The 26651-nt window shown below is 36.7% G+C and overlaps 2 non-coding genes across 2 annotated transcripts; one reads left to right on the top strand and one right to left on the bottom strand.

Moving 5' to 3' along the window:
• Positions 1-1416: 1416 nt before the first annotated feature.
• Positions 1417-1523, top strand: LOC116131043. Its single transcript, XR_004128195.1, has one exon. It is a non-coding gene; the product is annotated as a small nucleolar RNA R71 (small nucleolar RNA).
• Positions 1524-8863: 7340 nt separating this feature from the next.
• LOC116131032 lies at positions 8864-8970 on the bottom strand. Its single transcript, XR_004128193.1, has one exon. It is a non-coding gene; the product is annotated as a small nucleolar RNA R71 (small nucleolar RNA).
• Positions 8971-26651: the final 17681 nt, after the last annotated feature.

Raw genomic sequence — 26651 nt, 5'->3', positions numbered from 1 at the left:
TTATTGATTGATCAGCTATTTGGAGAGACACGGTGGTTGGCTTCACTTCTCCTAATCCAAGTTTCCTGTAAATAGAAAACGGCATTAAATTTATGCTTGCCTTTAAATCCCATAAAACCTTATCAAAATAACAACTACCAATAATACAAGGGATAGTGAAACTCGTTGGATCTCATAGCTTTGGTGGCAGTTTCTTTTGAATCAGTGTGCTGCATTCCTCCGTTAACATGACCTTCTTGTATTCATCAAATTTTCTCTTGTGCGTGAGGATCTCCTTCAAAAACTTCGCATATTTTGGCACTTATTCTAACATATCAACAAAAGGAATATTAATATGTAAACTTTGAAACATATCAATAAACTTACCGAGTTGCTTGTCAAGCTTCTGAAACGTTGTGGGTATGGAAGGTTTGCATGGCTCAAAGAAAGTTTCTGCTCAGATTCACGCTCGTCATGGCCATCAGATTCATCACCACAGTGACGAGTTGAAACTTTTGTCAATTTGGGAGCTGTTTCTCTATTGCTGCGACCACCGGTTTCATTGCCATGACGATCCTCCTTCATGCTTATGATATTCTCCAAATTTTCACGCTCGCCGTGATGATCGTTCTTCTGCTCTTCCTTCAAATCTTTCTCTTGTTCTTGCTTATGTTTTTCATCCTCTGAATTCTCCAAAGTTCTTCCACTCCTCATGGTGATTGCATGTGCTTGTGCCTTAGGATTCTTCTCTGTATTGCTTGGCAAAACTCCTTGAACTCTTCCCGCTAATATGTTATGGATTTGGCCTATTTGAGTCTCAAGGTTTCTAATAGAGGCTGACTGATTTTGGACAAGGATTTCAGTCTTCTCAAACATCTTGCTTGTCTCTTCAATGAACTTGGTAAGCACATTTTTCAAGTTAGATTTTGGCTCTTGAGTTTGAAAAACAAAAGATTGTTTATGCTCGTTGTTATTGCTCCACGAGAAGTTCGAGTGTTTCCTCCATGCCAGATTGTATGTGTTGGAATATGGATTCCCTTGCCCCATTTGGAAATTATTGACCTAATAAGCTTGTTCAGGCTGAGCAAATGGATTCCCTTCTTGATAATCCTTGGATGAATGATTTCCTGCACAGAGTTTACATGTTAGAGAAGAGGATTCAATTGCATTTATCTTTAAACATTACCCAATTGCTTCTGGATGTTTGAAAGTTGAGCAAATATGGTGTAACCGTCAACTTTGTGCACTCCCACTAATTTCCTTGCTGAAGTTCTCTCCGAAGTCCTTATATAGTTATTGTTCGCCATCACCTTAATCAGACTGTATGCTTCCTCTGGTGTTTTATTGTTCAAGGCTCTTCCAATTGCAACATCTATCATAGCTTGAATAGTTGGCAGCAACCCTTGGTAGAACGTTTGCACTTGCTACCAAATTGGAAAACCATGGTGAGGGCACCTCCGTAAGAGATCCTTATACCTTTCCCATACTTCATAAAATGACTCTAAGTCTTGTTGGTAGAAATTGGTAATCTCACTCCTCAGCTTGGCAGACTTGGCAGGTGGAAAATATTTAGTAAGGAACATTTGAGCTAACTTGATCCATGTTGTGATGCTCCCAGATGGCAGAGAAATCAACCAAGCCTTAGCTTTATCCTGAAGAGAGAATAGGAAAAGCCTTAGCCTAATTGCATCATCAGATACTTCATTATGCCTGAATGTGTTGCATAACTCAAGAAAATTGGCGATATGCAAGTTGGGATCATCATTAGGTAACCCAGTGAGGTGGTCTCCTGATGCTAGAATAGAACCCATCAACAGTAGGACTAGAGTAGTCCTTCAATGCTCTTCGAATCACTATTGTTCCACCAATTGCACTTCCTCCTATGGTATCCTCATTCTCATTCTCTTGATTTTCCACATTGGGATTTATAATTTACGTGTTAGCCATTGATTTTTCAAAGTTAGCTTGCCTCTCTTCTTTCCTCAACTGTTTAGCCGTTCTCTCGATCTCAGAATCTAAGGGATCAAGATCACCACCACCTTTTGAACGTAAGCTCTCGAAGTTCTAACTAAAAGAAACAAACAAAACAAAAATAAAAAATAATTTTTAAGCAAAAATAAAACACATCAAATTAGCAACTAGATATTTCATATTGACATTGGTAAAACAAAATATTTCCCTGACAACGGTGTCAAAAACTTGACAGGCTATTCGCAAGTGTACGAAATCGCGCAAGTAGTAAAGCTCGAGTAAACGAATGTCGAATCCTAAGAGAACTACCTACTAGGTATCGAACTAGCCTATTTTATTGCTATTTGATGAAACAAAATTTTGAGAATGAATTTAATGAAAAAGAAAACAAACTAAAAACTAAACAAAAGCATAATTTTATTACTATTTTGGTAAAAAGATCAATATGACTAAACCTAGGGCACATATTTCACACCAATTTAATCCTATGCATTGACAATTATTGCTAACCTAATTAAATTTATTCTAAAGGACAAACTCCCTGATATTCCACCAACTTTTTCTCGAACAATTAGCGAATTAACCTTAAGCAACAACCCATAATATCTCTAAGTTGAATTTAGAAGCTAAGAGATCATTAAGTTCTATGGAATTTACCAGAGCCTCACAGATCGCGATAACCTATCTAGAGCATTCGCTCAATCTATGGTTTTATTACCTTAGACTAACCAGGTTTCATCTCTCGATCTCAACCCAACACATGATATCATTCAACTCTCGGATCCATGAGAACTAAAAGTATTACACACAATAATAAAACTTAGAATTAATGCTCAATTAAAAATCAACAAAAATAATATCAACACATATTCATAAATTGGGCTACATCTTTAGCCCTAGAAAAGGTGTTAGGAAACGATCCATTGAGGCAGCTGAAGACAAAAACAATAATAACAAGGATCGTTCCATAGAACCAAGATCAGGATGCAATTTTACAGTTTATATCAAAATAAGAATTTGCGGAAAATTAATCTAGAGTTTAAGAAATCATACACACGTTTGGAGGCTCCTCCAAGTTGTCTCTGAATGTATTTTACTACCGACCCAAGTGCAGGATCGAACTGACGTAGTTCGTATGAAGACAATCGTAAAGAACTAAAGAGAGATTTACTAGATCCTCTTTAGCCTTAAGAACAAAGAAGAAAAGGAAGAGTATTTGATTTTCAATCAAAACTCAAATCTGGTGTGAGAGAGTGTTTTGGGTGCAATAGTTTTTCTTTCTTTTCAATGAAATGAGTTAAATGAAATTCACACCCTTTTACAAATTAAAATATTTCTTTTATAGTAATATTTTAATTGCCCTATTCCTATATGGAATAGGTTTGGGCTCCAACCCAAACACCTCATGTTTCCAAACACTCCCAATTCGATATTTATCTTAATTCGTCATTATCTAAATTAAAATCAGTTAATATATGTTTAATATATATATTAACATTTAACAATAATGATAATTTATTTAGATATATGTGAACACATATTTAAACGTAATTTCACTTATTTAATTTTTCTAATAAATTAAATAAAGGCTACGACCTCAGTAAATTTAATTGCATTGTGAAATTATCAAAATACCTTTTCGCCCAAAAAGACGAAAATGCCCTTCTAACTTCCTGGCTCTTAAATTATCTTCTATGTGTGTAACCCATAGGCTTCTCATCATACCGGCAGTGTGTAATATCGTGATTAACAACAATTAATCGTCTCACTACACACAGACCAAGATTGGCCCCTAGCAAGGCATCATGGCCACCCCATGGATTCAGATTTAGCAAAATAGCTACCTGTCAACAATATGGTCACCGTACAATTCGATCCTTTCATCATACGTTATCTCGACGAGACGAAGGCATAGAAATAGTGTCAACCTTCAGTTACTGTCGATATTTTGTATTCAGTTTCTAGACCAATGACCTGTATTATAAACTAGATAGAGCAACAACTCAATCCCACTATGGCCACAGTTTTAGTGTCATTACCATATACTAAATTGCGTCGTGAGATAACTTCTCCCATACCCAGGAGTGATGAATCCTCTGTCTATCCACCACAGTCTTGATACACTCCTTGATGTAGCCAATCACCAATATATTGACAGCTCTGAAAAGAACTGCGTTAGGCTAGTATCAAACTGCACCAATCGGTACACAAGGCGCTCCGGTGATCTCAAGTCTAAAGATCACATGCACCACCATTCGTTGGAGGATTTGTTCCATAGACACTTGGTCAGTCTAGTGAACTTGCTGCAGTGTATTCGCCTACAGCAAGCACCCATGTGCTGCACCAGGTTGTCACCAAACAACCTTGATAAGTGAGATCAGTCACTGCCTTTTGACAGGGTCGTTCGACACTATGATAGCCTTACTGTGTTATCTATGCCCTTACTTTAGAATAATATTGGGGCTACAGACGTTTCTAGAATGGCCACCATATGTGCTCATAGGGTTCTCAATATCAAGATTTGAAACACTTGATACCCTCATCACGGTTCTACCATTCTAAGGACATATAACAATACATATTGCAATAATAATGATTTACACGATATAGAATAAAATGCCTTTTATAATTGATTAATGAACATTATTACAAAGAGTCAATTCTACAATAATTGATTGGTTCTAGGGCATCTACTCTAACAAAAGGGACTTAGTTCTTAATTGCAGTAATAAAAACAACCATTGTATCCAATAACATGAGTTCAAGAAAGAAAAATAGAAAAACTTCTCTAATTGGTGAACAAGAATTGCAAGAATTTCGATCTCCAAAATAGTAGCTGTCCTTTCTCCTGCTCTAATCTCCAAAAACTAATTAAAGAGCCTTATTTATAGTGCTAGGGTTTGGAGGTTAGTTAGGCAAGAATTACTTAAACCATTTAGATTCGGACTAGGAGAAAACAATAACCCAAATAGGCCCATGATCCATCGCTGTGACGATCAGAAATGGTCGCTACAATGATCATTCTTTCTATCCCACAAGTCTGGAAGCTTTAGAATTTGGATAAATGTCAACACAAAATTTTTAGCTCTCTGAATAATGTTTCCAACGCCATAAGAATCATCAAATTCAGATTTCTATAACTCAAGTTATGATCGAAACATCGAAGCATGCTTATCTTGAAGGATTTCCAAGTTTTATGTCGTATCTTCAATGCGTCACAACTTTCATGTTTCAGCTCCGATTCTTGCACCGTTTGTTCCTACTTATCATGAATTCCATTGAGATCATTCTTCCTCATTCAAATATCATTTTTAACCTGAAAATACTCAAAATACACCTGTGATCCCATAAAAGGTATTTTTGAAATAATTAACTCAAATTTCACATTAAAAACACATTTTTCCACAAATAATCCAATTAAATCGCTAACAAAATATGTATTTTCAAGCTCTTATCAATGGTCACATCTAATGGTTGTAAACATGCCCTACCCAAACGTCCCTGGCGAAGGAAACCAAGGGTCACCTTTTTCCCTATAAAACCCTAAGCCTACTTCAGAATTTTTACAGAATTTGAATCTTCATATAGAAGAACAGAGTTTTCGCACTCAAGAAATCTGTTCATCTATCTTTTAGTTGATGCGCCTTTGCCGTTATGATACAGCTTTTGTTCCTAGCAACCAAGAGGTAAGGAAAACTCTTCCCTTTCTTCCTTTCATTCCCGTTAAAAGCTTGGTTCTTTCACAGCAATGGTGGGCTTGAACGCCTGGTAAACTTACATGATGCACATTCTGGGGCAGTGTTCAAAAAGGAGACACCCTCAAGAATCGAAAACCTAGGGCTTAGATCCTTAGGAACTAGTTCTCAAGGACGTTTAGGGTTTTTTTTAAGAGTTAAAGAGGGAAAATTAGGGTTTCTTACTCTTTTAAGTTGTCATATGACACACTGTATACAGAGACTGAGTCACCTCTACATGTCGCACATTTTCTGACTTCAGGAGAAATGGATGCTTCAGATATGTGAGTAATTGAAGGAACCAGTTCACAGCCCCCAAGCACCTCGGCGGGCCCAGCACAAGAGGTGCAATCAGTAGCCACTGTAGATGAGATCCAGAAAGCAGTAGACCAATTTGCAATCGATGTAAATGTCTACCAGCATAGATCGCACACCACTCAAGACCCTCCAAAGGGAATGGCTGTGATCTCAAAGGAATCTTTAAATGCGAGGTGACGATACCTTTTCACCCCTTTATCAGATCGATCCTCGACCACTTTGAGGTCGTGTCGTTCCAACTGATGCCCTTTGCGTACTGATTATGATTGCTATGTATATCGCATGCCACGAACATGAACTCGACGAGTTAACAGCTCTGGAACTTGCATGCGCCTACATACTAAAGAAAAGCAAGGACAAAGATTCTTTTTACCTCTCGAAGCGATCTACAATCGAGGGAGGGATATTTGGTTATCCCAGCAACGTTGGGGCTTATGACACCAAATATTTCTTCTTCGTGTATAACGGTGTTTGTAAACTTAGGGAGCCGAGTAGGTTTTTCCCTTTTAATTTTAAAACTGACCACCATTTCCTTTAACTCTCTTTTGGTGGCTAAGACTAATGGGTTTTTTTTTCCTCCAGAGAACAAGATGACTAGGTTGTCGGCTCTAGCAAATTTCAGAAGCATCGAAGCGTTTGGTAACTTACCCGATCAGAGTCGTGACTCAAAACTGCTTGTGACCACTACCAATCTGCGAAAGCACGGATTTTTTAGCCCCGAGGCATCTCCAGAAGCTCCAGCTTGTAAGTATCTTCGTACCCAGAAGATCTTTTAGCCTTGTGCTGGAGATGATTTTTTGCTAACTGATAATTCTAGGATTATACTATTTTTCTATACCTTTTTGGTAGGATTTTGGATACTTCTTAAGTCTTTTTGTGCCTAAATTGCAACTTAAATTCATATATTTTACGTTTTAGGCCAAAACATGCAGTTGGAGCAAAATTGAGTTTCTGGACCCCGAAATCAAAAGAAATTTAGGAATCAGGGAAATTCTGATGTGGAGTGGAAGCACTATGAAGCTTGTTCCTATCGGGGATCATGAAGACCAAAGATTCAAGCGAACAAGCAAGCGGAGGGCAGTTTCATAATTTCAGAAAAGATGAGCAAAGTTCACCACAGCAAAGATAATAGTTCGCCATGGCGAAGATAATTCTTCGTCGAGGCAAGCTAGCCTCGGGTCAGATGGTTCAGCGAGATTTAAATTCGATGACACGGCGAAGTTCATTCTTCACCAAGGCGAAAACTACATTTCTTCTGTTTATTAAAATGTTGCGTTTTAAATGTATTGCATTAGAATCCTAGGGATTTAGCCGACTATTTAAGAGAGCCTTAGCTCATTTTTCTTGGAGTTCGGATTTTGAGAGAAGAAGAGGAAGAAATTGGAGGTTGGAGCATTTTGAGTCTTCATTTAAGGAAGATTTCATTCTCTTTCTACTGTTTTTAGCATGTTCATTTCTTTTCATATAGTTTATTGTCTGAATTTCTTTAATTTAAATTTGAACTAACCCACTTTTGGGTTAGGGTTTTGACCTAACTTTGATTACAACGGTTTAATCTATTATAGATGTTGTTTTTATATTCTATTGCATTGGATTTTGTATTTATTCTTGTTCATAATGAAATTGAATGTGAGTTTTCCTTATTTCAATTGAATGTTGAGCATTGATGAGACTGAGAAGTGATTCATGTGTTAGCTTCTTAGAGTAAATACCATAGTTTAATGAATGCTAGAGATGGGTTCGAAGATCTATGAAATCACTTTAGGGTTTCATTTAGCTAAAAAGACTTTGAACTATTAATCTTCATTTTGTTGGGTGCGGAAGCTTAATAGAGATAAGTAGGAAAATATAGCCTGAGAAGGTATGTTTTACAACTTAGGGAATTCGATTTATAATAATTGCTTGTGAGTTTAAAAGCAACATTAACCGTAGTTTGAATCAGAGTAACTTAGGGAAGTCAAACCCTAACCCCTTTGTCTTGAATTGATATTTTCGTAATCAGTTTTATTTTCTTAAATCGTTAGCATTTAAATTTACATTTTTAATTTTGTGTTAATTTCTATTTTTGTCTGCCGCCAATCGAAAAATCTTTATTTTCTTCAACTAGTTATAGAACTAGGAAAATTATTGCTTAACACGCAATCCTCGTGGGAACGATACTCTATTCATCATTTTATTACTTTTTGCGACTAGTGCACTTGCTACATATTGCATGTTGTAAAACCAACGCATCAAGTTTTTGGCACCGGTGCCGGGGATTGATTTAGTGTTCATATTGAAGTTTTCTAGTTTTCACTAGATTGGAGTTTTATTTTTGTTTTAATTAGTTTTAGTTTAATTTTGTGTTTCTTTTCATTCGTTTGTGTTCTTGTGTAGTTTATGCGAAGAGCGAAACAACATCCAATGGTTCCCATTGATCCAGAGATTGAAAGAACCGCAAGAAGACTTATTAGAGAGAAGAGAACGAGAGGCAATAGTCATTGAGATGGGAAAGCAGAACTTTGAGGGAATTCTCAGTACCTTCCATTGATGGTAGTGGTCCAAGAATCACTAGACCATTGGTGTAAGCCAACAATTTTGAAATAAAATCGGCAATCATCCAAATGATCTAACAGTCGATACAATTTGGGGGAGATGCAAAGGAAGATCCAAATTCACACATTGCAAACTTCTTAGAGATTTACGACACATTCAAGGCCAATGGAGTGTCAGATGATGCTATCAAGTTAAGATTATTCCCCTTTTCATTGAGGGATAAAGCAAAGGGATAGTTAATGGTGCTACCAGAAGGAACAATCACAACTTGAAATGAATTGGCATAAAATTTCCTGACTAAATACTTCCCTCCAGCGAAATCTACAAAGATGAGAAATGATATCACATCATTTCTACAAGAAGAGAATGAGTCACTTTATGAAGCATGGGAGAGATATAAGGAACTATTGAGAAAATGTCCACACCATGGTTTGCCTGTTTAGATGCAAGTCCAAACTTTCTATGATGGTTGCTAACAAATATGCAAACAATGGTGGATGCAGCAGCTGGAGGAGCATTGCAAAACAAGATACATGAAGAAGCATATGAGTTACTTGAAGTCTGTAATATACTGTATAGCTAGTAATTCTTTGAGAAATATAAGATAAAATCCACTAAATAACTTTTATAAACATATATACATAATGTAAAATCTGAAAATTCTAATTTTAATTCATATAAATATATAAACAAAATACTGATATACTTTAGTACGCACAAGGTAATCTTAAACAGTGCTGCCAAACTCCTCCGCTTCTTGACGTCCCACCAAATCATAAATCATCTGGTACCTGCAAAATAGTAAAATAACGGAGTGAGCACTAATTGATCAGTAAGTAAAAGAAACTACACGACTGTTCTTCTTTCGTTACTCATGTTCTAATTTTCCTTTTCTCACTTTATTCTTTGCTAATATTATTCATTCCTTTTTGGTATTCTGCATTCTTTTCTGATATTTTGCATTCTTTTCTGGTACTCTAATTTGCTACTTACCAATGTGCAAAGACAATGAATAAAACTGTACATCATTGAGCACATAAAAATACTAAATCATGTAAGTAGCATAATACATATGCAGAATAATAAACTTTCCCGAGAAAAGAACTTTCTTTTCTTTTCTGTTTCTGTTTCTCTTATGTTGTATCTCTTTCTTTTTTTCTCTATTTTCTTTCTTTTCTTTCTTCTTTCTGGTTTGCTGATCGGACTAGGTTGATGCATAGATTTGGAACCACCCTAGCCATGTGAGTGGGTACAGTCCTCATCTACATGCACTACTCACGAACTATACAAGTACTGTATCTCTCTACTGTGGTTGCTCGCTCGTTACGGCATGCATGTAGGTATGCTCTACTGGGTACAGCCCTCATCCACACACATACTCATGGACTGTACAAATACTGTATCTCTCTACTCATGCCGCTCGCTCGTGGCGTCATGTATGTAGGCATGTCTGTCACTCATGAGTTTCCCATCACAAAAACCTTATATCATAGCATGCTAGAGAAAGAGAATCAAAGGAGATACTATACACATTTCAACATGAATTTCCGAGCTATGGAAATTCTACACTTGATTCTTTAAAAACATACACTTTCTGTTAGGAAACGATCCATTGAGGCAGCGGAAAACAAAATATTTATCAACACGGATCATTCCATAGAACCAAGATCATATAGATCAATGTAATCATTGCATATCACTTTATGATTAATGTAAAAGAAAAATGGTTTTCATAGTATATATGCAATTTTCAAATAACTTACAATTTCATCCAAAGGGATTTGGTTATTTATTGAAGATTGTTGACCTTGCGTTGTAAGCATCATCATGAACTTCTCTTCCCATCGTCTATTCATCTCCTCCGTTTGCTTTTTCACTTCTTCTAATTTATCATTTGCTTCCCTCTTTGCCTCCTCCATTTGCTTTTTCATTTGTGTCCTTCCTAGTTGTTTGTACTTGTTTCATAAGTTGTGCTTTAGTTGGTCTACTTCCAAAATATTCGGTAATACTTTTTCCTCGACCATAAGCATGCAAATAGCCATTCTTCTCTTGACCAAGGACCTCTTCAAATATTTCATCATCATTCAATAAGATTTGTCCTTCTAATTGTTGCCTTTTTAATCGATCAAACTGTGACTACAAAACAAATTTAAGGTATTAGCTTGGGTGTGTGTGAGTAATAAAAAATCAAGAAGTAGTTAAAGAGAATACAAAGCTATTACAATAATGTCTTCTATAATGGATTCAACTTGCTTATATTTCTTTCTTTTACGAGATTCTATCCAAACTTCAACACGAGAAGGAGTATATCCATTTTTCTTTTGCTGTCATAATAAAAGTTATGAACATATTGATTAAAAAATAATGAATGTGAATTGTTAAACTTAATCTCATATTTGAAAGCAGATTCATACCATTTGACGTCTAAGTCGAGCATAACGTTTAGTTCCTGTGTAAGAAGGCATAGACCGCTTTGATCTATTTGTCTTATTCTTATTACTTCTTTCCTATGTAATGATAAGATAAGCAATAATATTTATATCTTATAATTACATAGTAATTATGCTAAAATGTAACTTAAATAGCTATGCTTACTTGAAAGGTTGCCTCACTCCAACAATTAACCAAATACTTCCAATCGTCCATATAAACAAGTTTAGGCTTGTTTTTTAGACGACTTTGGTAAGTTGGTTTCGAATCACAATATCTTTTTTTCATTTTGTGTCTGTAATCCCTACATAAGGCATTCATGTGACCAAAAATGGCTTCTTTCCTTCCTTTTACTTCTTCAAATACAAACTTCTCCTGAAAAGCATATAAGATAAATAAGTTTCAAATTCTACACTTTAATATATTAAACAAAATACAAAATATTATAAATATTTATTTTCCTTTCTGTCTTACCTTGATAATGGTCCACATATGGTCATTAAATGTTCTTTAAGTTCTTTCCACTCCTTTATTTGCAAAGGACAACCTGACTTATTCCGAACTGCTTGTCCTAAAAACCAAACAAATCTGTTAAGTTTTCATCAACAGCCTGATGATCCTCATCAAATTCTATAGGCAATTTTTTTCTTTTTTCTAATGTATAATTTTTATGCAGTGCGTAGGACCTCTTGTTTTCCTTTTTTTGGTGTTTAGACCTAAAATCACACACGAATATTATTAATTAGCAATTAAAGACTGCACAACATTTAGAAAATGAAAATCATGAAAGTAAAACGGAAAAAATTAAAATTAAATCGATGTCCATGCCTCAATTTCAACACTGATGTGTGTTCCTCCGAAAATGTCTGGTTGACTTCTCTCAAAACATTTCCAAGATTATGTTCTTTGGGATAGCAGACACTGTAACGCCCCACTTGAGGTACGTAGTTAATGCTTCTTCTTTTGCTCTTGTTGAGTTGATTCATTAGTATATTGTTTGGTTGGCCTTGGAGTGATATGTTGAACACTTCTTGAAATTGGTTGAAATAGAAAATTTAGTGTTTCAGGCTTCGCCGGGGCAAAGAATAATCCTCGCCGCGGCGAAGAGGTGTTGAAGCCACGGGGAAGCTGTTGACATTTCACCACGGCGACAGAAGCTTTCTCGCTGCGGCACAAAGCTTTCTCGCTGCGGCGACGGTCCAACCAAAATATTTGTTAAGTTTTAGATATTTTCTTCCCTAAGGGCAATTTGACCTTTCTACCCCTAATTAGTAGGAAAAGTGGGGAGTAAATTAAGGGATTTTTCATGGAGAATATGTTAATGTGGGGTTGTTTTGTATGATTAATGATATAGATGGAGTTCTTAAGGAAGAGTAAGGGCAAAATGGAAGGCTTGTGCATAAAATGTGTTAAAAGAATTAAGTCATGCAAACCCTTCATTTCTCTTTCTCCATCGCCACTTCTCTTTCTTTCTTCCTCTCAAATTCTCTTTCATTTGTTCAAGGTTTTTAAGAGGGCTTTTGGAGTGAATTGGGGTAGGAAAGCAATCTAAGGCATCCTAAGGTAAGGATTCTTGCTTTGGATGTGAAGTTTTTGAAATTTGAGTGTATTTGAATATTGAGGCCTTTGGTTGAATTGTTTAGGGTAAGAAAATCAAGCAACCAAGAGAAGGAAGTGCTAGTGAGATCTCTCCATCACAAGTAAGTAAATTCCAACCCAAGTTGAGATTTGATATTTTTCTTGATTAGGTTTTCATAGCAATTATATGTATGTTATATACATGTATATGCTATGTTAATGAGTCTTAATGAGATTATTATTGCTTGTGGTTGTTCATGCACTTCAATTGTGAGAATTGAGATGTGGTTGAAAGGAGCTTGAGATGGAATGGAAGGTATGAGAAATCCTTTTGGAGGTGTATTCTTGTCAGGAATTATGGCTATGTGAGGGAGTTTTCTCCCATTTTGGATGGTTAGAAAAGACATAGAATTATTGTTATAATAGAGTTTTATTATGCACTTGAGTTGTTTGATGAAATGCCTAATAGAGGTTTTGAGTGATGTGAACCTTATTCTTGCAACATTGCATGTTGGCATTTCATAAGTGCATTAGTGGAGATGACCATCCATAGATATTAATTATGCATTGAGAAATGACTTAAAAGAGTAGAAAACTTTGTGTAGGCACTTGCCTATAGTAGAGAACTTTGTGAATGCAACTACTCTAAGGTAGGAAGAATAAGAATTGCAGAGTAAAATGAATGGAAGAGTACTAGAAATGGGTTGATGCTTTGTGATTGTCACCCGTAGTTATTAAAATGGTTGTGCTTGTGATCGTCACCCGATTAATTAGAAATGGGTTGAGCTTTGTGATCGTCACCCGGTTATTTACTGAAATGGGTTGATGCTTTGTGTGTCACCCGCTAGTTACTAGAAATGGTTTGATGCTTTGTGATCGTCACCCGATTAGTTATTAGAATGGGTTGATGCTTTGTGATCATCACCCGGTTAGTTATTAGAAATGGGTTGATGCTTTGTGATCATCACCCGACAGTTATTAGGAACGGGTTGATGCTTTGTGACGTCACCCGAAAGTCATAAGAACAGGTAGGTGCTTTGGTGTCTCCACCCGATAGTTACGAAAATCGGGTAGGTGCTTCGTGATCCCCACTCAATATCCCTAAGAGCGGGTTTTGCTGTGTGAACTCCACCTGACAGTCATGAAGAGCGGATGGTGCTGTGTGAACGCCATCTGGCCGTACCTCCGTAAATGAGCCATGACGTTTAATAGAAAGCAATAGAAAGTGTGAGGAAAGAATTAAGAGAATTACATACGCGGGATAGACAGATAAGGGTTTACTTACTGGCATATTTTGTGCTCACCCGATTCTTTTCCTTTGTGGATGCAGGAACTAGGTGATGATGCAGTCGGAGGGGCGTCGGCAGAGAGGAGCAATAGTTCAACTGTTTCCCCTGTTTTGTCTTTTTAAATGGCATTTTGTAAATAATCTCTTTGTGTATAAGAACTTATTACATAAATAAAAAGAAAAGTTTTGTGCCCATTTTCTATTATTATTATGCATGCATTGTACTAGTTTAAAGTAGTTGTTACAGACACTATATCATCCTTTTCTAAGAGGTAAACTTGTTAACATGCATTCCCTTAGTATTTCTGTAACTTGCAAGCATGTTTCTCACATCATCATCATCAACAATTGTAACTAGCCCATCAAGATCATTAGGATACTCGTTGGCTTCAGGTAAAACAATTTGTCTCCGCGGAGTATATCAAAGCCACAGTTCTTCTTTATGTAATCCAACAAAGCAAAGTATGTGAGAAACTAGATATTTTTTATTTCATCTTATCTCAATTAAAATCAATTTATATATTTTAATATATATATATTAATTATATATATATATATAATATATTAACATTTAACATAATGATGATTTAAATAATAAATGCGAACATATATTTAAACGTAATTTCACTTATTTAATTTTTCCAATAAATTAAATGAAAGGGTACGACCTCAGCAATTTAATTGCTCGTAAAATTACCAAAATACCCTTTTACCCAAAAAGATGAAAACACCCTTCTTTCTTCCTGAGTCTTAAATTATCTTCTATGTGTGTGACCTATAGGCTCCCATCATACCGGCATTGATAGTATCGCGATTAACACCAATTAATCGTCTCACTAATACACAGACCAAGATTGGCCCCTAGCAAGGCATCATGGCCATCCGATAGATTCGAATTCAGCAAAGTAGCTACCTGTCAACGATATGGTTACCGTGCAATTCGATCCTTTCATCATAAGTTATCTCGACGAGACGAAGCCATAGAAATAGTGTCAACCTTTGGTTACTCTCGATATTATGTATTCAGTTTCTGGACCAATGACCCGTATTATAAACTAGATAGAGCAACAACTCAATCCCACTGTGGCCACAATTTTAGTGTCATTGCCATATACTAAATTGTGCTGTGAGATAACTTCTCCTGTACCCGGGAGTGATGAATCCTCTGTCAATCGACCATAGTCTTGATACACTCCTTGATGCGGCCAATCACTACCGTATTGACAACTCTAAAAAGAACTGCGTTAGGCTAGTGTCAAAATACACCAATCGATGCACAAGGCGCTCTAGTGATCTCAAGTCTAAGGATCACATGCACCACAATTCGTTAGAGGATTTGTTCCATAGACACTAGGGTTACCATCTATATGGAATCCTCTGGTGGGTTAGTCTAGTGAACTTGCTATGGTGGATTCGCCTATAGCAAGCACCCATGTGTTGCACCAGGTTGTCACCAAACAACCTTGACAAGTGAGATTAGTCACTGCCTTTCGACAGGGTCGTTCAACACTATGATAGCCTTACCGTATTATCCGTGTGCTTACTTTAGGATAATATTGGGGCTACGGATATTTCTAGAATGGCCACTAGATCTGCTTATAGGGTTCTCACTATCAAGGTTTGAAACACTTGATACCCTCGTCACAGTTCTACCATTCTAAGGACATATATCAATACATATTGCAATAATAATGATTTACGTGATATAGAATAAAATGCCTTTTATTGATTAATGAACATTATTACAAAGAGTCAATTCTACAATAATTGATTGGCTCTAGCGTATCTACTCTAACACTGGGTACGGGAGAAGTTACCTTACGGCGCAATTCAGTAAATAGCAATGACACTAAAACTATGGCCACAGTGGGATTGAGTTGTTGTTCTATCCAGCTTATTATACAGGTCATTGGTCCAGTAACTGAATACATAATATCGAGAGTAACTGAAAGTTGACACTATTTCTATGCCTTCGTCTCATCGGGATAACGGATGATGAAAGGATCGAATTGTACGATAACCATATTGTTGACAGGTAGCTATTTTGTTGAATCCGAATCTATAGGGTGGCCATGATACCTTGCTAGGGGCCAATCTTGGTCTATGTGTAGTGAGACGATTAATTGGTGTTAATCGCGATACCACACACTGCCGGTATGATCAGGAGCCTATTGGTCACACACATAGAAGACAATTTAAGAGCCAGGAAGTTAGGAGGGTGTTTTAGTCTTTTTGGGCGAAAGGGTATTTTGGTAATTTCACAGTACAATTAAAGTTGCTGAGGTCGTAACCGTTATTTAATTTGTTAGAAAAATTAAATAAGTGAAATTACATTTAAATATGTGTTTGCATATATTTAAATAAATTATCATTATTGTTAAATGTTTATATATATATATAATATAATATATAGATATATATATATATATTAAACATATATTAATTGATTTTAATTGAGATAATGATGAATAAAAATAAATATCGAATTAGGAGTGTTTGGAAACATGGGTTGTTTCGGTTGGAGCCCAAGCCTATTCCATATGGGAATAGGGCAATTAAAATATTACTATAAAAGAAAAGTGTTAATTAAAAATAGATATAGTTTTTCATTCATTCACTTTGATTGAAAAAGAGAAAACACACAGCCCTTTTTGCTCTCTCCCACGCCAGATTTGTTTTGATTGAAAAATCAAACACTCTTCATTTCTTCTTGATTCTTAAGGCTAAAGAGGATCTAGCAAATCCTTCTTTAATTCTTTGCAATTGTTTTCATGTGGACTACGTTAGTTCGATCCTACACTTGGATCGGTAGCAAAATACATTCAGAGACAACTTGGAGGAGCCTCCAAACGTGCGTATAATTTCTTAAACTCCATAGTAGTTTTCTACAGATTCTTATTTTGATATAAACTATAAATCTGTGCCCTGATCTTGGTTCTATGGAAGATCCGTGTTGATAAATATTTTGTTTTCCGCTGCCTCAATGGATCGTTTCCTAACAAAAAGTGTTTGTTTTTAAAGAATACAAGTGTAGAATTTCCATAGCTCAGAAATTCATGTTGAAATGTGTATAGTATCTCTTTCTATTCTCTTTCTCTAGCATGCTATGATATAAGGTTTTTGCGATGGGGAACTCGTGAGTGACAGAGATGCCTACATACACGTCGCCACGAGTGAGTGGCATCAGCAGAGAGATACAGTATTTGTACAGTCTGTGAGTGTATGTGTGGATGAGGACTATACGTAGCAGAGCATACCTACATGCCTGCCGTAACGAGCGACCGACCATAGTAGAGAGATACAGTACTTGTATAGTTCGTGAGTAGTGCATGTAAATGAGGACTGTACCCACTCACATGGCTAGGGTGGTTCCAAATCTATGTATCAACGTAGTCCGATCAGCAAACCAAAAGAAGAAAGAAAAGAAAGAAAACAGAGAAGAAAAGAAAGAGATACAACATAAGAGAAAGAGAAACAGAAAAGAAAAGAAAGTTCTTTTCTTAGGAAAGTTTATTATTCTGCATATGTATTATGCTACTTACATGATTTAGTATTTTTATGTTCTCAATGATGTGTCTTTGCACGTTGGTAAGTAGCAAATTAGAGTATCAGAAAATAATGCAGAATAACAGAAATGAATGAAGAATATTAGCAAAGAATAAAGTGAGAAAAGGAAAATCAGAAGATGAGTAACCAAAGAAGAACAGTCGTGTAGTTTATTTTACTTACTGATCAATTAGTGCTCACTCCATTATTTTACTATTTTGCAGGTACTAGATGATTTATGATTTGGTGGGACGTCAAGAAGCGGAGGAGTTTGGCAACACTGTTTAAGATTACCTTGTGCTTACTAAAGTATATCAGTATTTTGTGTATATATTTATATGAATTAAAATTAGAATTTTCAGATTTTACATTATGTATATATGTTTATAAAAGTTATTTAGTGGATTTTATCTTATATTTCTCAAAGAATTACTAGCTATACAGTATATTACAGACTTCAAGTAACTCATATGCTTCTTCATGTATCAGATAGAGATTCCAGATTTGTTTCAGCCTTCTGGACAGGTTTACAGAGGAGTTTGGGTACCCGTTTAGCATTCAGTACTGCCTATCATCCTCAGACAGATGGCCAAACCGAGAGAACGAATCAGGTGCTCGAGGATATGTTGAGAGCCTGTTGCATGGATTATAGAGTATCCTGGCATGAGATGTTACCCTTAGTGGAATTTGCCTACAACAACAGTTATCAGTCTACAATTAGAATGGCGCCTTACGAGGCTTTGTATGGTAGACGGTGTAGGTCTCCGCTTCATTGGGATGAAGTAGGCGAAAGAGATGAGTTGAGTACCGCTCTTGGGCCAGAGATGACTCAGAAACTAGTAGAAGATGTGAAGTTAATCAGAAATAGAATGAAACAAGCCCAAGATCGACAGAAGAGTTATGCCGACTTGAAGAGGAAAGAGGTAGAATTCCAAGTGGGTGACAAAGTGTTTCTGAAAGTTTCCCCCTACAAGCGAGTAATGCGCTTTGGAACCAAAGGGAAGTTAGCACCGAGGTATGTAGGTCCTTTTGAGATCTTACAACGAGTAGGAAAGGTGGCTTACAGATTGGCACTACCACCTAGCATGGACAGGGTGCATGATGTCTTCCATGTCTCGATGCTACGGAAGTATGTAAGTGATCCCCTCCACATCCTGAGCGTAGAAGACGTTGAAGTAGCAGAGAATCTAGTATATGAAGAACGTCCAGTTCAGATTTTAGACCGAAGGGTTAAAGAGCTTCGGAACAAGAGTGTTCCGCTAGTTAAGGTCCTTTGGAGGAATCACAAAGTGGAAGAGGCCACTTGGGAAGTAGAACGGGACATGCAGAATCGTTTCCCAGAGTTATTTGCATGAATTTCGGGGACGAAATTCTTTTAAGGGGGGGAGAATTGTAACGCCCCGCTTGAGGTACGTTGTTATTGTTTCCTCTTTCGCCCTCATTTGAGTTGTTTTTGGTAATATTGTTTGATTTTCATTAGTATGAGTGTTGTGTGGATTAATTGCCTTGAAATGGGTTAAAAATAGAAGAAGTGTAGTATGCCGAGCTTCGCCGGGGCGAAGAAGAATCTTCGCCGCGGCGAAGATGTGTTGAAACCACCGGAAACTCTCTGGACGGTTTCGCCGCGGCGACAGAAGTTTCTTCGCCGCGGCGACAGCCCGAATAAAATGTTGATTGAGTTTTAGATATTTTCTTCCCTAAGGGCAATTTGACCATTCTACCCCTAATTAGCAGGAAAAGTGGGGAGTTAATTGTAAGGATTTTTCATGGAGAATGTGTTGATATGGGGGTGAGTTTGTAATGAATCAAAGGATATAGATGGAATTCCCAAAGAAGAGTAAGGGCAAAATGGGAATGATTTGGTTTAAATTTCATTAAAAGGAATTAGAATTAACAAACCCCTCATTTCTTCTTCTCAAACGCAACTCTTCATTCTTCTTCCTCTCAACTTCTCTTCTCTTTTGATCAAGGATTTCCAAGGGGTTTTTGAAGTGATTTGAGGTAGAAAAGCAACCTAAGGCTTCCTAAGGTAAGAATCTCTACTTAAGTTGTGTGATTTGGGAGTTTTAACCCATATTGAAGTTTGAGGGTTTTCATTCTTTTGGTTAAGATTAGAGGGAAAGTCAAGCTAAACAAGTGAAAGGAAGAATTTGTGAAGTCTCTCCATAACAAGGTAAGTAAAACCCAACCCAAGTTGAGATTTATGAATTCTCTTGATTAGGGTTTTGATAGAAATGATGTATGTATGTGATGTACATGTAATATGCCATGTGTGAAGGCTTAAATAGAGATTTCTATGCTTTGTGAATGTTTACACCTTGCAAATATGAGAAATGAATTGTTGGGTTGGCAAGGTAGTTGAGATGGAATTGAAGGGGTGTTATGGAACCCTTTTTGGAAGTGTTTTGTTTGACAGGTTTTTATGGCTTTGTGAAGGGGTTTTTCCCCATTTTGGATGGTTAAGAAAAGTTTTAGAATCATGGCTATAATAGAGTTTTATAGTGCACATGAGTTGTTTGATGAAATGCCTAATAGAGGTTTGAGTGTGAGTAGTGAACCTTAATTCCTGCAACATTGCATGTTGGCATCTCATAAGTGTATTGGTGAAGTTGAACCATCCATAGGCACTACTTGTACATAGAAAAGTGACCTAAGAAAGAGTAGGAAACTTTGTGTACAAATACTCTATGAGTAGAGAGCTTAGTGTGTACAATTACTCTAAGGGTAGAGAGCATTGAAAAATGCTACAATAGAATGATTTAGAAGAGTAGTAAAGTTGGGATGATGCTTTGTGATCATCACCCGACCGTTATGAGAATCGGATTGATGCTTTGTGATCATCACCCGAATAGCCCTTAGAGATGGGTCGATGCTTTGTGACCGTCACCCAATGAGTAATAGAAATGGGGTAGATGCTTTGTGATCACTATCCGATTAGTTATTAGATAAGTGGGTTGATGCTTTGTGATCATCATCCAACGGTTAGTAGAAGCGGGTTGATGCTTTGTGATCATCACCCGATAGTGACTAGAGACGGGTAAATGCTTGGTGAACGTTACCCAAAATTCATGAGGAACGGGTAGGTGCTAGGTGATCTCCACCCGATAGTTAGGAAGAATCGAGTTGGTGCTTTGTGATCCTCACTCGGTAGTCACTAAGAACGGGTTGGTACTTTGTGAATTCCACCCGATAGCCATAGAGAGCGAGATGGTGCTGTGTGAACGCCATCCGGCCGTACCTCCGGTAAGATGAGGCCATGATGTTTAATAGAAACAGAGATAGAATCAGAAATAGTATAAGGAAAGAATTAAGAGTTATTCTTACGGGGACAGACAGATAGAGAGTTTTACTTACTGAGCATTATTTTGTGCTCACCCCGTTATTTTCCTTTGTGGATGCAGGTTCTAGGTGATGACACAGTCGGAGGGGCGTCGGCAAGCGAAAAGGAATAGCTACACTGTTTTTCCCCTGTTTTTTCTTTTAAAATGCATTATTGTAAACAGTAATCTTGGTGTATAAAAGACATATGATTTCTAATGAAAAGAAATTTTTGGGGCCCAATTTTATATTGTTATTATGCATGCATTGTACTAGTTTTCAGTAGTTGTTACATTATCTCTCTCCCATGCTTCATAAAGTGACTCGTTCTCTTCTTGTAGAAATGATGTGATATCATTTCTCATCTTTGTAGATTTCGCTGGAGGGAAGTATTTAGTCAGGAAAATTTGTGCCAATTCATTTCAGGTTGTGATTGTTCCTTCTGGTAGCACCATTAACCATCGCTTTGCTTTATCCCTCAACGAAAAGGGGAATAATCTTAACCTGATGGCATCATCTGACACTCCATTGGCCTTGAATGTGTCGCAAATCTCTAAGAAATTTGCAATGTGTGAATTTGGATCTTCCTTTGCATCTCCCCCAAGTTGTATCGACTGTTAGATCATTTGGATGATTGCTGACTTTATTTCAAAATTGTTGGCTTGCACCAGTGGTCTAGTGATACTTGGACCACTACCATCAACGGAAGGTACTGAGAATTCCCTCAAAGTTCTGGTTTCTCATCTCAATGACTATTGCCTCTTGTTCTCTTCTCTCTAATAAGTCTTCTTGCAGTTCTTTCAATCTCTGGATCAATGGGAACCATTGGATGTTGTTTCGCTCTTTGCACAAACTACACAAGAACACAAATGAATAGAAAGAAACACAAAATTAAACTAAAACTAATTAAAACAAAAATAAAACTCCAATCTAGTGAAAACTAGAAAACTTCAATATGAACACTAAATCAATCCCCGGCACCAGTGCCAAAAACTTGATGCATTGGTTTTACAACATGCAATGTGTAGCAAGTGCACTAGTCACAAAAAGTAATAAAATGATGAATAGAGTATCGTTCCCACGAGGATTGCGTGTTAAGCATTGATTTTCCTAGTTTTGTAACTAGTTGAAGAAAATAAAGATTTTTGGATTTGCGGGAGACAAAAATAGAAATTAACACAAAATTAAAAACGTAAATTTAAATTCTAACGATTTAAGAAAATAAAAACTGATACGAAAATATCAATTCAAGAAAAAGAGGCTGGGGTTTGACTTCACTAAGTTACTCTGATTCAAACTACTATTGATGTTGCTTTTAAACTCACAAGCAAGGATTATAAATCGAATTCCCTAAGTTGTAAAACATGTCTTCTCAAGCTATATTTTCCTACTTATCCCTATTAAGCTTCTGCACCCAACAAAATGAAGATTAATATTTCAAAGTCTTTTTAGCTAAATGGAACCCTAAAGTGATTTCATAGATCTCCGAACCTCTCTCTAGCGTTCATTAAACTATGGTATTTACTCTAAGAAGCTAACACATGAATCACTTCTCAGTCTCATCAATGCTCAACATTCAATTGAAATAAGGAAAACTCACATTCAATTTCATTACGAACAAGAATAAATACAAAATCCAATGCAATAAAATATAAAAACAACATCTATAATAGATTAAACCATTGTAATCAAAGTTAGGTCAAAACCCTAACCCAAAAGTAGGTTAGTTCAAATTTAAATTAAAGAAATTTAGACAATAAACTGTAAGAAAAGAAATCAGCATGCTAAAAACAGTAGAAAGAGAATGAAATCTTCCTTAAATGAAGACTCGAAATGCTCCAACCTCCAATTTCTTCCTCTTCTTCTCTCAAAATCTGAACTCCAAGAAAAATGAGCTAAGGCTCTCTTAAATAGTAAGCTAAAGCCTTAGGATTCTAATGCAATACATTTAAAATGCAACATTTTAATAAACAGAAGAAATGTAGTTTTCGCCGTGTCATCGAATTGAAATCTCGCTAAACCGTCTGACCCGAGGCTAGCTTGCCTCGGTGAAGAATTATCTTCGCCATGGTGAACTATTATCTTCGTTGTGTGGGGAACTAGTATCTTTGCTGTGGCGAACTTTGCTCATCTTTTCTGAAATTATGAAACTGCCCTCCGCTTGCTTCTTCGCTTGAATCTTTGATCTTCATGATCCCCGATAGGAACAAGCTCCATAGTGCTTCCACTCCGCATCAGAATTTCCCTGATTCCTAAATTTCTTTTGATTTCAGGTCTAGAAACTCAATTTCGCTCAGTTTTGCTCCAACTGCATGTTTTGGCCTAAAACGTAAAATATATGAATTTAAGTTGCAATTCAGGCACAAAAAGACTAAAGAAGTATCCAAAATCCTACCAAAAAGATATAGAAAAACAGTATAATCCTAGGATTATCAGTTAGCAAAAAATCATCTCTAGCACAAAGCTAAAAATCTTCTGGGTATGAAGATACTTACGAGCTGGAGCTTCTGGAGATGCCTCGGGGCTAAAAAATCCATACTTTCGCAGATTGGCAGTGGTCACAAGCAGTTTTGAGTCACGACTCTGATAGGGTAAGTGGCCAAATGCTTCGATGCTTTTGAAATCTGCTAGAGCCGACAACTTGGTCATCTTGTTCTCTGGAGAAAAAAAAAAAAAAAAAAAGAAAGAAAAGAAAAAAAGAACCCATTAGTCTTAGCCACCAAAAGAGAGTTAAAGGAAACGATGGTCAGTTTTAAAATTAAAAGGGAAAAACCTACTCGGCTCCCTAAGTTTACAAACACCGTCATACTCGAAGAAGAAATATTTGGTGTCATAAGCCCCAACATTGTTGGGGTAACCAAATATCCCTCCCTCGATTGTAGATCGCTTCAAGAGGTAAAAAGAATCTTTGTCCTTGCTTTTCTTTAGTATGTAGGCGTATGCAAGTTCCAGCGCTGTTAACTCGTCGAGTTCATGTTAGTGGCATGCGATATACATAGCAATCATAATCAGTACGCATAGGGCGTTAGTTGGAACGGCACGACCTCAAAGTGGTCGAGGATCGATCTGATAAAAAGGTGAAAAGGTATCATCACCTCGCATTTAAAGATTGCCTTTGAGATCGCAACCATTCCTTTTGGAGGGTCTTGAGTGGTGTGCGATCTGTGCTGGTAGACATTTACATCAGTTGTAAATTGGTCTACCGCTTTCTGGATCTCATCTGCAGTGGCTACTGATTGCACCTCTTGTGCTAGGCCCGCCGAGGTGCTTGGGGGCTGCGAACTGGTTCCTTCAATTGCTCGCATATCTGAAACATTCATTGCTCCTGAAGTCAGAAAATGTCCGACATGTAGAGTTGACTCAGTCTCCGTATACAGTGTCATATGATAACTAAAAAGAGTAAGAAACCTTAATTTTCCCTCATTAACTCTTAAAAAAAACCCTAAACGTCATTGACAACTAGTTCCTAAGGATCTGAGCCCTAGGTTTTCGATTCTTGAGGTGTCTCCTTTTTGAACACTGCCCCAGAATGTGCATCATGTAAGTTTACCAGGCGTTCAAGCCCACCATTGCTGTGAAAGAACCAAGCTTTTAACGGGAATGAAAGGAAGAAAGGGAATAATTTTCCTTACCTCTTGGTTGCTTGGAACTAATGCTTTATCTTAACGGCAAGGGCGCATCAACTAAAAGATAGATGAACTGATTTCTTGAGTGCGAAAACTCTATTCTTCTATCTGAAGATTCAAATTCTGTAAAAATTCTGAAGTAGGCTTAGGGTTTTATAGGGAAAAAGGCGACCCTTGGTTTCCTTCGCAAGGGACGTTTGGGCAGGGCATGTTCCCAACCATTGGATGTGACCACTGATAAGAGCTTGAAAATACATATTTTGTTAGCAATTTAATTGGATTATTTATGGAAAAATGTGTTTTTAATGTGAAATTTGAGTTAATTATTTCACAAATACCTTTTATGGGATCACAGGTGTATTTTGAGTATTTTCAGGTTAAAAATGATACTTGAATGAAGAAGAATGATCTCGATGGAATTCATAATGAGTAGGAACAAATGGTGCAAGAATCGGAGTTGAAACATGAAAGTTGTGACACATTGAAGATACGACATAAAACTTGGAAATCCTTCAAGATGAGCATGCTTCGATATTTCGATCATAACTTGAGTTGTAGAAATTTGAATTTGATGATTCTTATGGCATTGGAAACATTATTCAAAGAGCTAAAAATTTTGTGTTGATATTTATCCAAATTCTAAAGATTCTAGACTTGTGGGATAGAAAGAATGATCATTGTAGCCACCATTTCTGATCGTCACAGCGATGGATCATGGGCCTGTTTGGGTTATTGTATTCTCCTAGTCCGAATCTAGATGGTTTAAGTAATTCTTGCCTAACTAACCTCCAAACCCTAGCACTATAAATAAGGCTCTTTAATTAGTTTTGGGAGATTAGAGCAGGAGAAAGGACTGCTATTATTTTGGAGATCGAAATTCTTGCAATTCTTGTTCACCAATTAGAGAAGTTTTTCTATTTTTCTTTCTTGAACTCATGTTATTGAATGCAATGGTTGTTTTTATTATGAACTAAATCCCTTTTGTTAGAGTAGATGCCTTGGAGCCAATCAATTATTGTAGAATTGACTCTTTGTAATAATGTTCATTAATCAATAATAAAAGGCATTTTATTCTATATCGTGTAAATCATTATTATTACAATATGTATTGTTATATGTCCTTAGAATTGTAGAACCGTGACGAGGGTATCAAGTGTTTCAAATCTTGATATTGAGAACCCTATGAGCACATATGGTGGCCATTCTAGAAACGTCCGTAGCCCCAATATTATTCTGAAGTAAGGGCATAGATAATATAGTAAGGCTATAATAGTGTCGAATGACCCTGTCAAAAGGCAGTGACTGATCTCACTTATCAAGGTTGTTTGGTGACAACCTGGTGCAGCACATGGGTACTTGCTGTAGGCAAATACACTGCAGCAAGTTCAATGGACTAACCACTAGAGGATTCCATATGGATGGTAACCCCAGTGTCTATGGAACAAATCCTCCAACGAATGGTGGTGCATGTGATCCTTAGACTTGAGATCACCAGAGTGCCTTGTGCACCGATTGGTGTAGTTTGACACTAGCCTAACACAGTTCTTTTCAGAGCTGTCAATATAGTAGTGATTGGCTGCATCAAGGAGTGTATCAAGACTGTGGTGGATAGACAGAGGATTCATCACTCCTGGGTATGGGAGAAGTTATCTCACGGCGCAATTCAGTATATGGTAATGACACTAAAACTGTGGCCATAGTGGGATTGGGTTGTTGCTTTATCTAGTTTATAATATAGGTCATTGGTCTAGAAACTGAATACATAATATCGAGAGTAACGGAAAGTTGACACTATTTCTATGCCTTCGTCTTATCGAGATAACGTATGATGAAAGGATCAAATTGTACAGTGACCATATTATTGATAGGTAGCTATTTTGCTGAATCCGAATCCATAGGGTGGCCATGATGCCTTGCTAGGGGCCAATCTTGGTCTGTGTGTAGTGAGACGATTAATTGGTGTTAATCATGATACTACACACTGCCGGTATGATGAGGAGCCTATGGGTCACACACATAGAAGATAATTTAAGAGCCAGGAAGTTAGAAGGGCGTTTTCGTGTTTTTGGGCGAAAAGGTATTTTGGTAATTTCATAGTGCAATTAAATTTGCTGAGGTCGTAGCCTTTATTTAATTTATTAGAAAAATTCAATAAGTGAAATTACGTTTAAATATGTGTTCGCATATATTTAAATAAATTATCATTATTGTTAAATGTTAATATATGTTTAATATATATATTAAATATATATTAACTGATTTTAATTGAGATAATGATGAATTAAAATAAATATCGAATTGGGAGTGTTTGGAAATATGGGGTGTTTG

Source organism: Pistacia vera, unplaced genomic scaffold, assembly GCF_008641045.1.
Source record: "Pistacia vera cultivar Batoury unplaced genomic scaffold, PisVer_v2 Contig1062, whole genome shotgun sequence".
In the NCBI taxonomy this organism is placed as follows: domain Eukaryota; kingdom Viridiplantae; phylum Streptophyta; class Magnoliopsida; order Sapindales; family Anacardiaceae; genus Pistacia; species Pistacia vera.
Note: the sequence above shows the minus strand (reverse complement) of the source record. Positions and strands in the feature narration are given on the sequence as shown.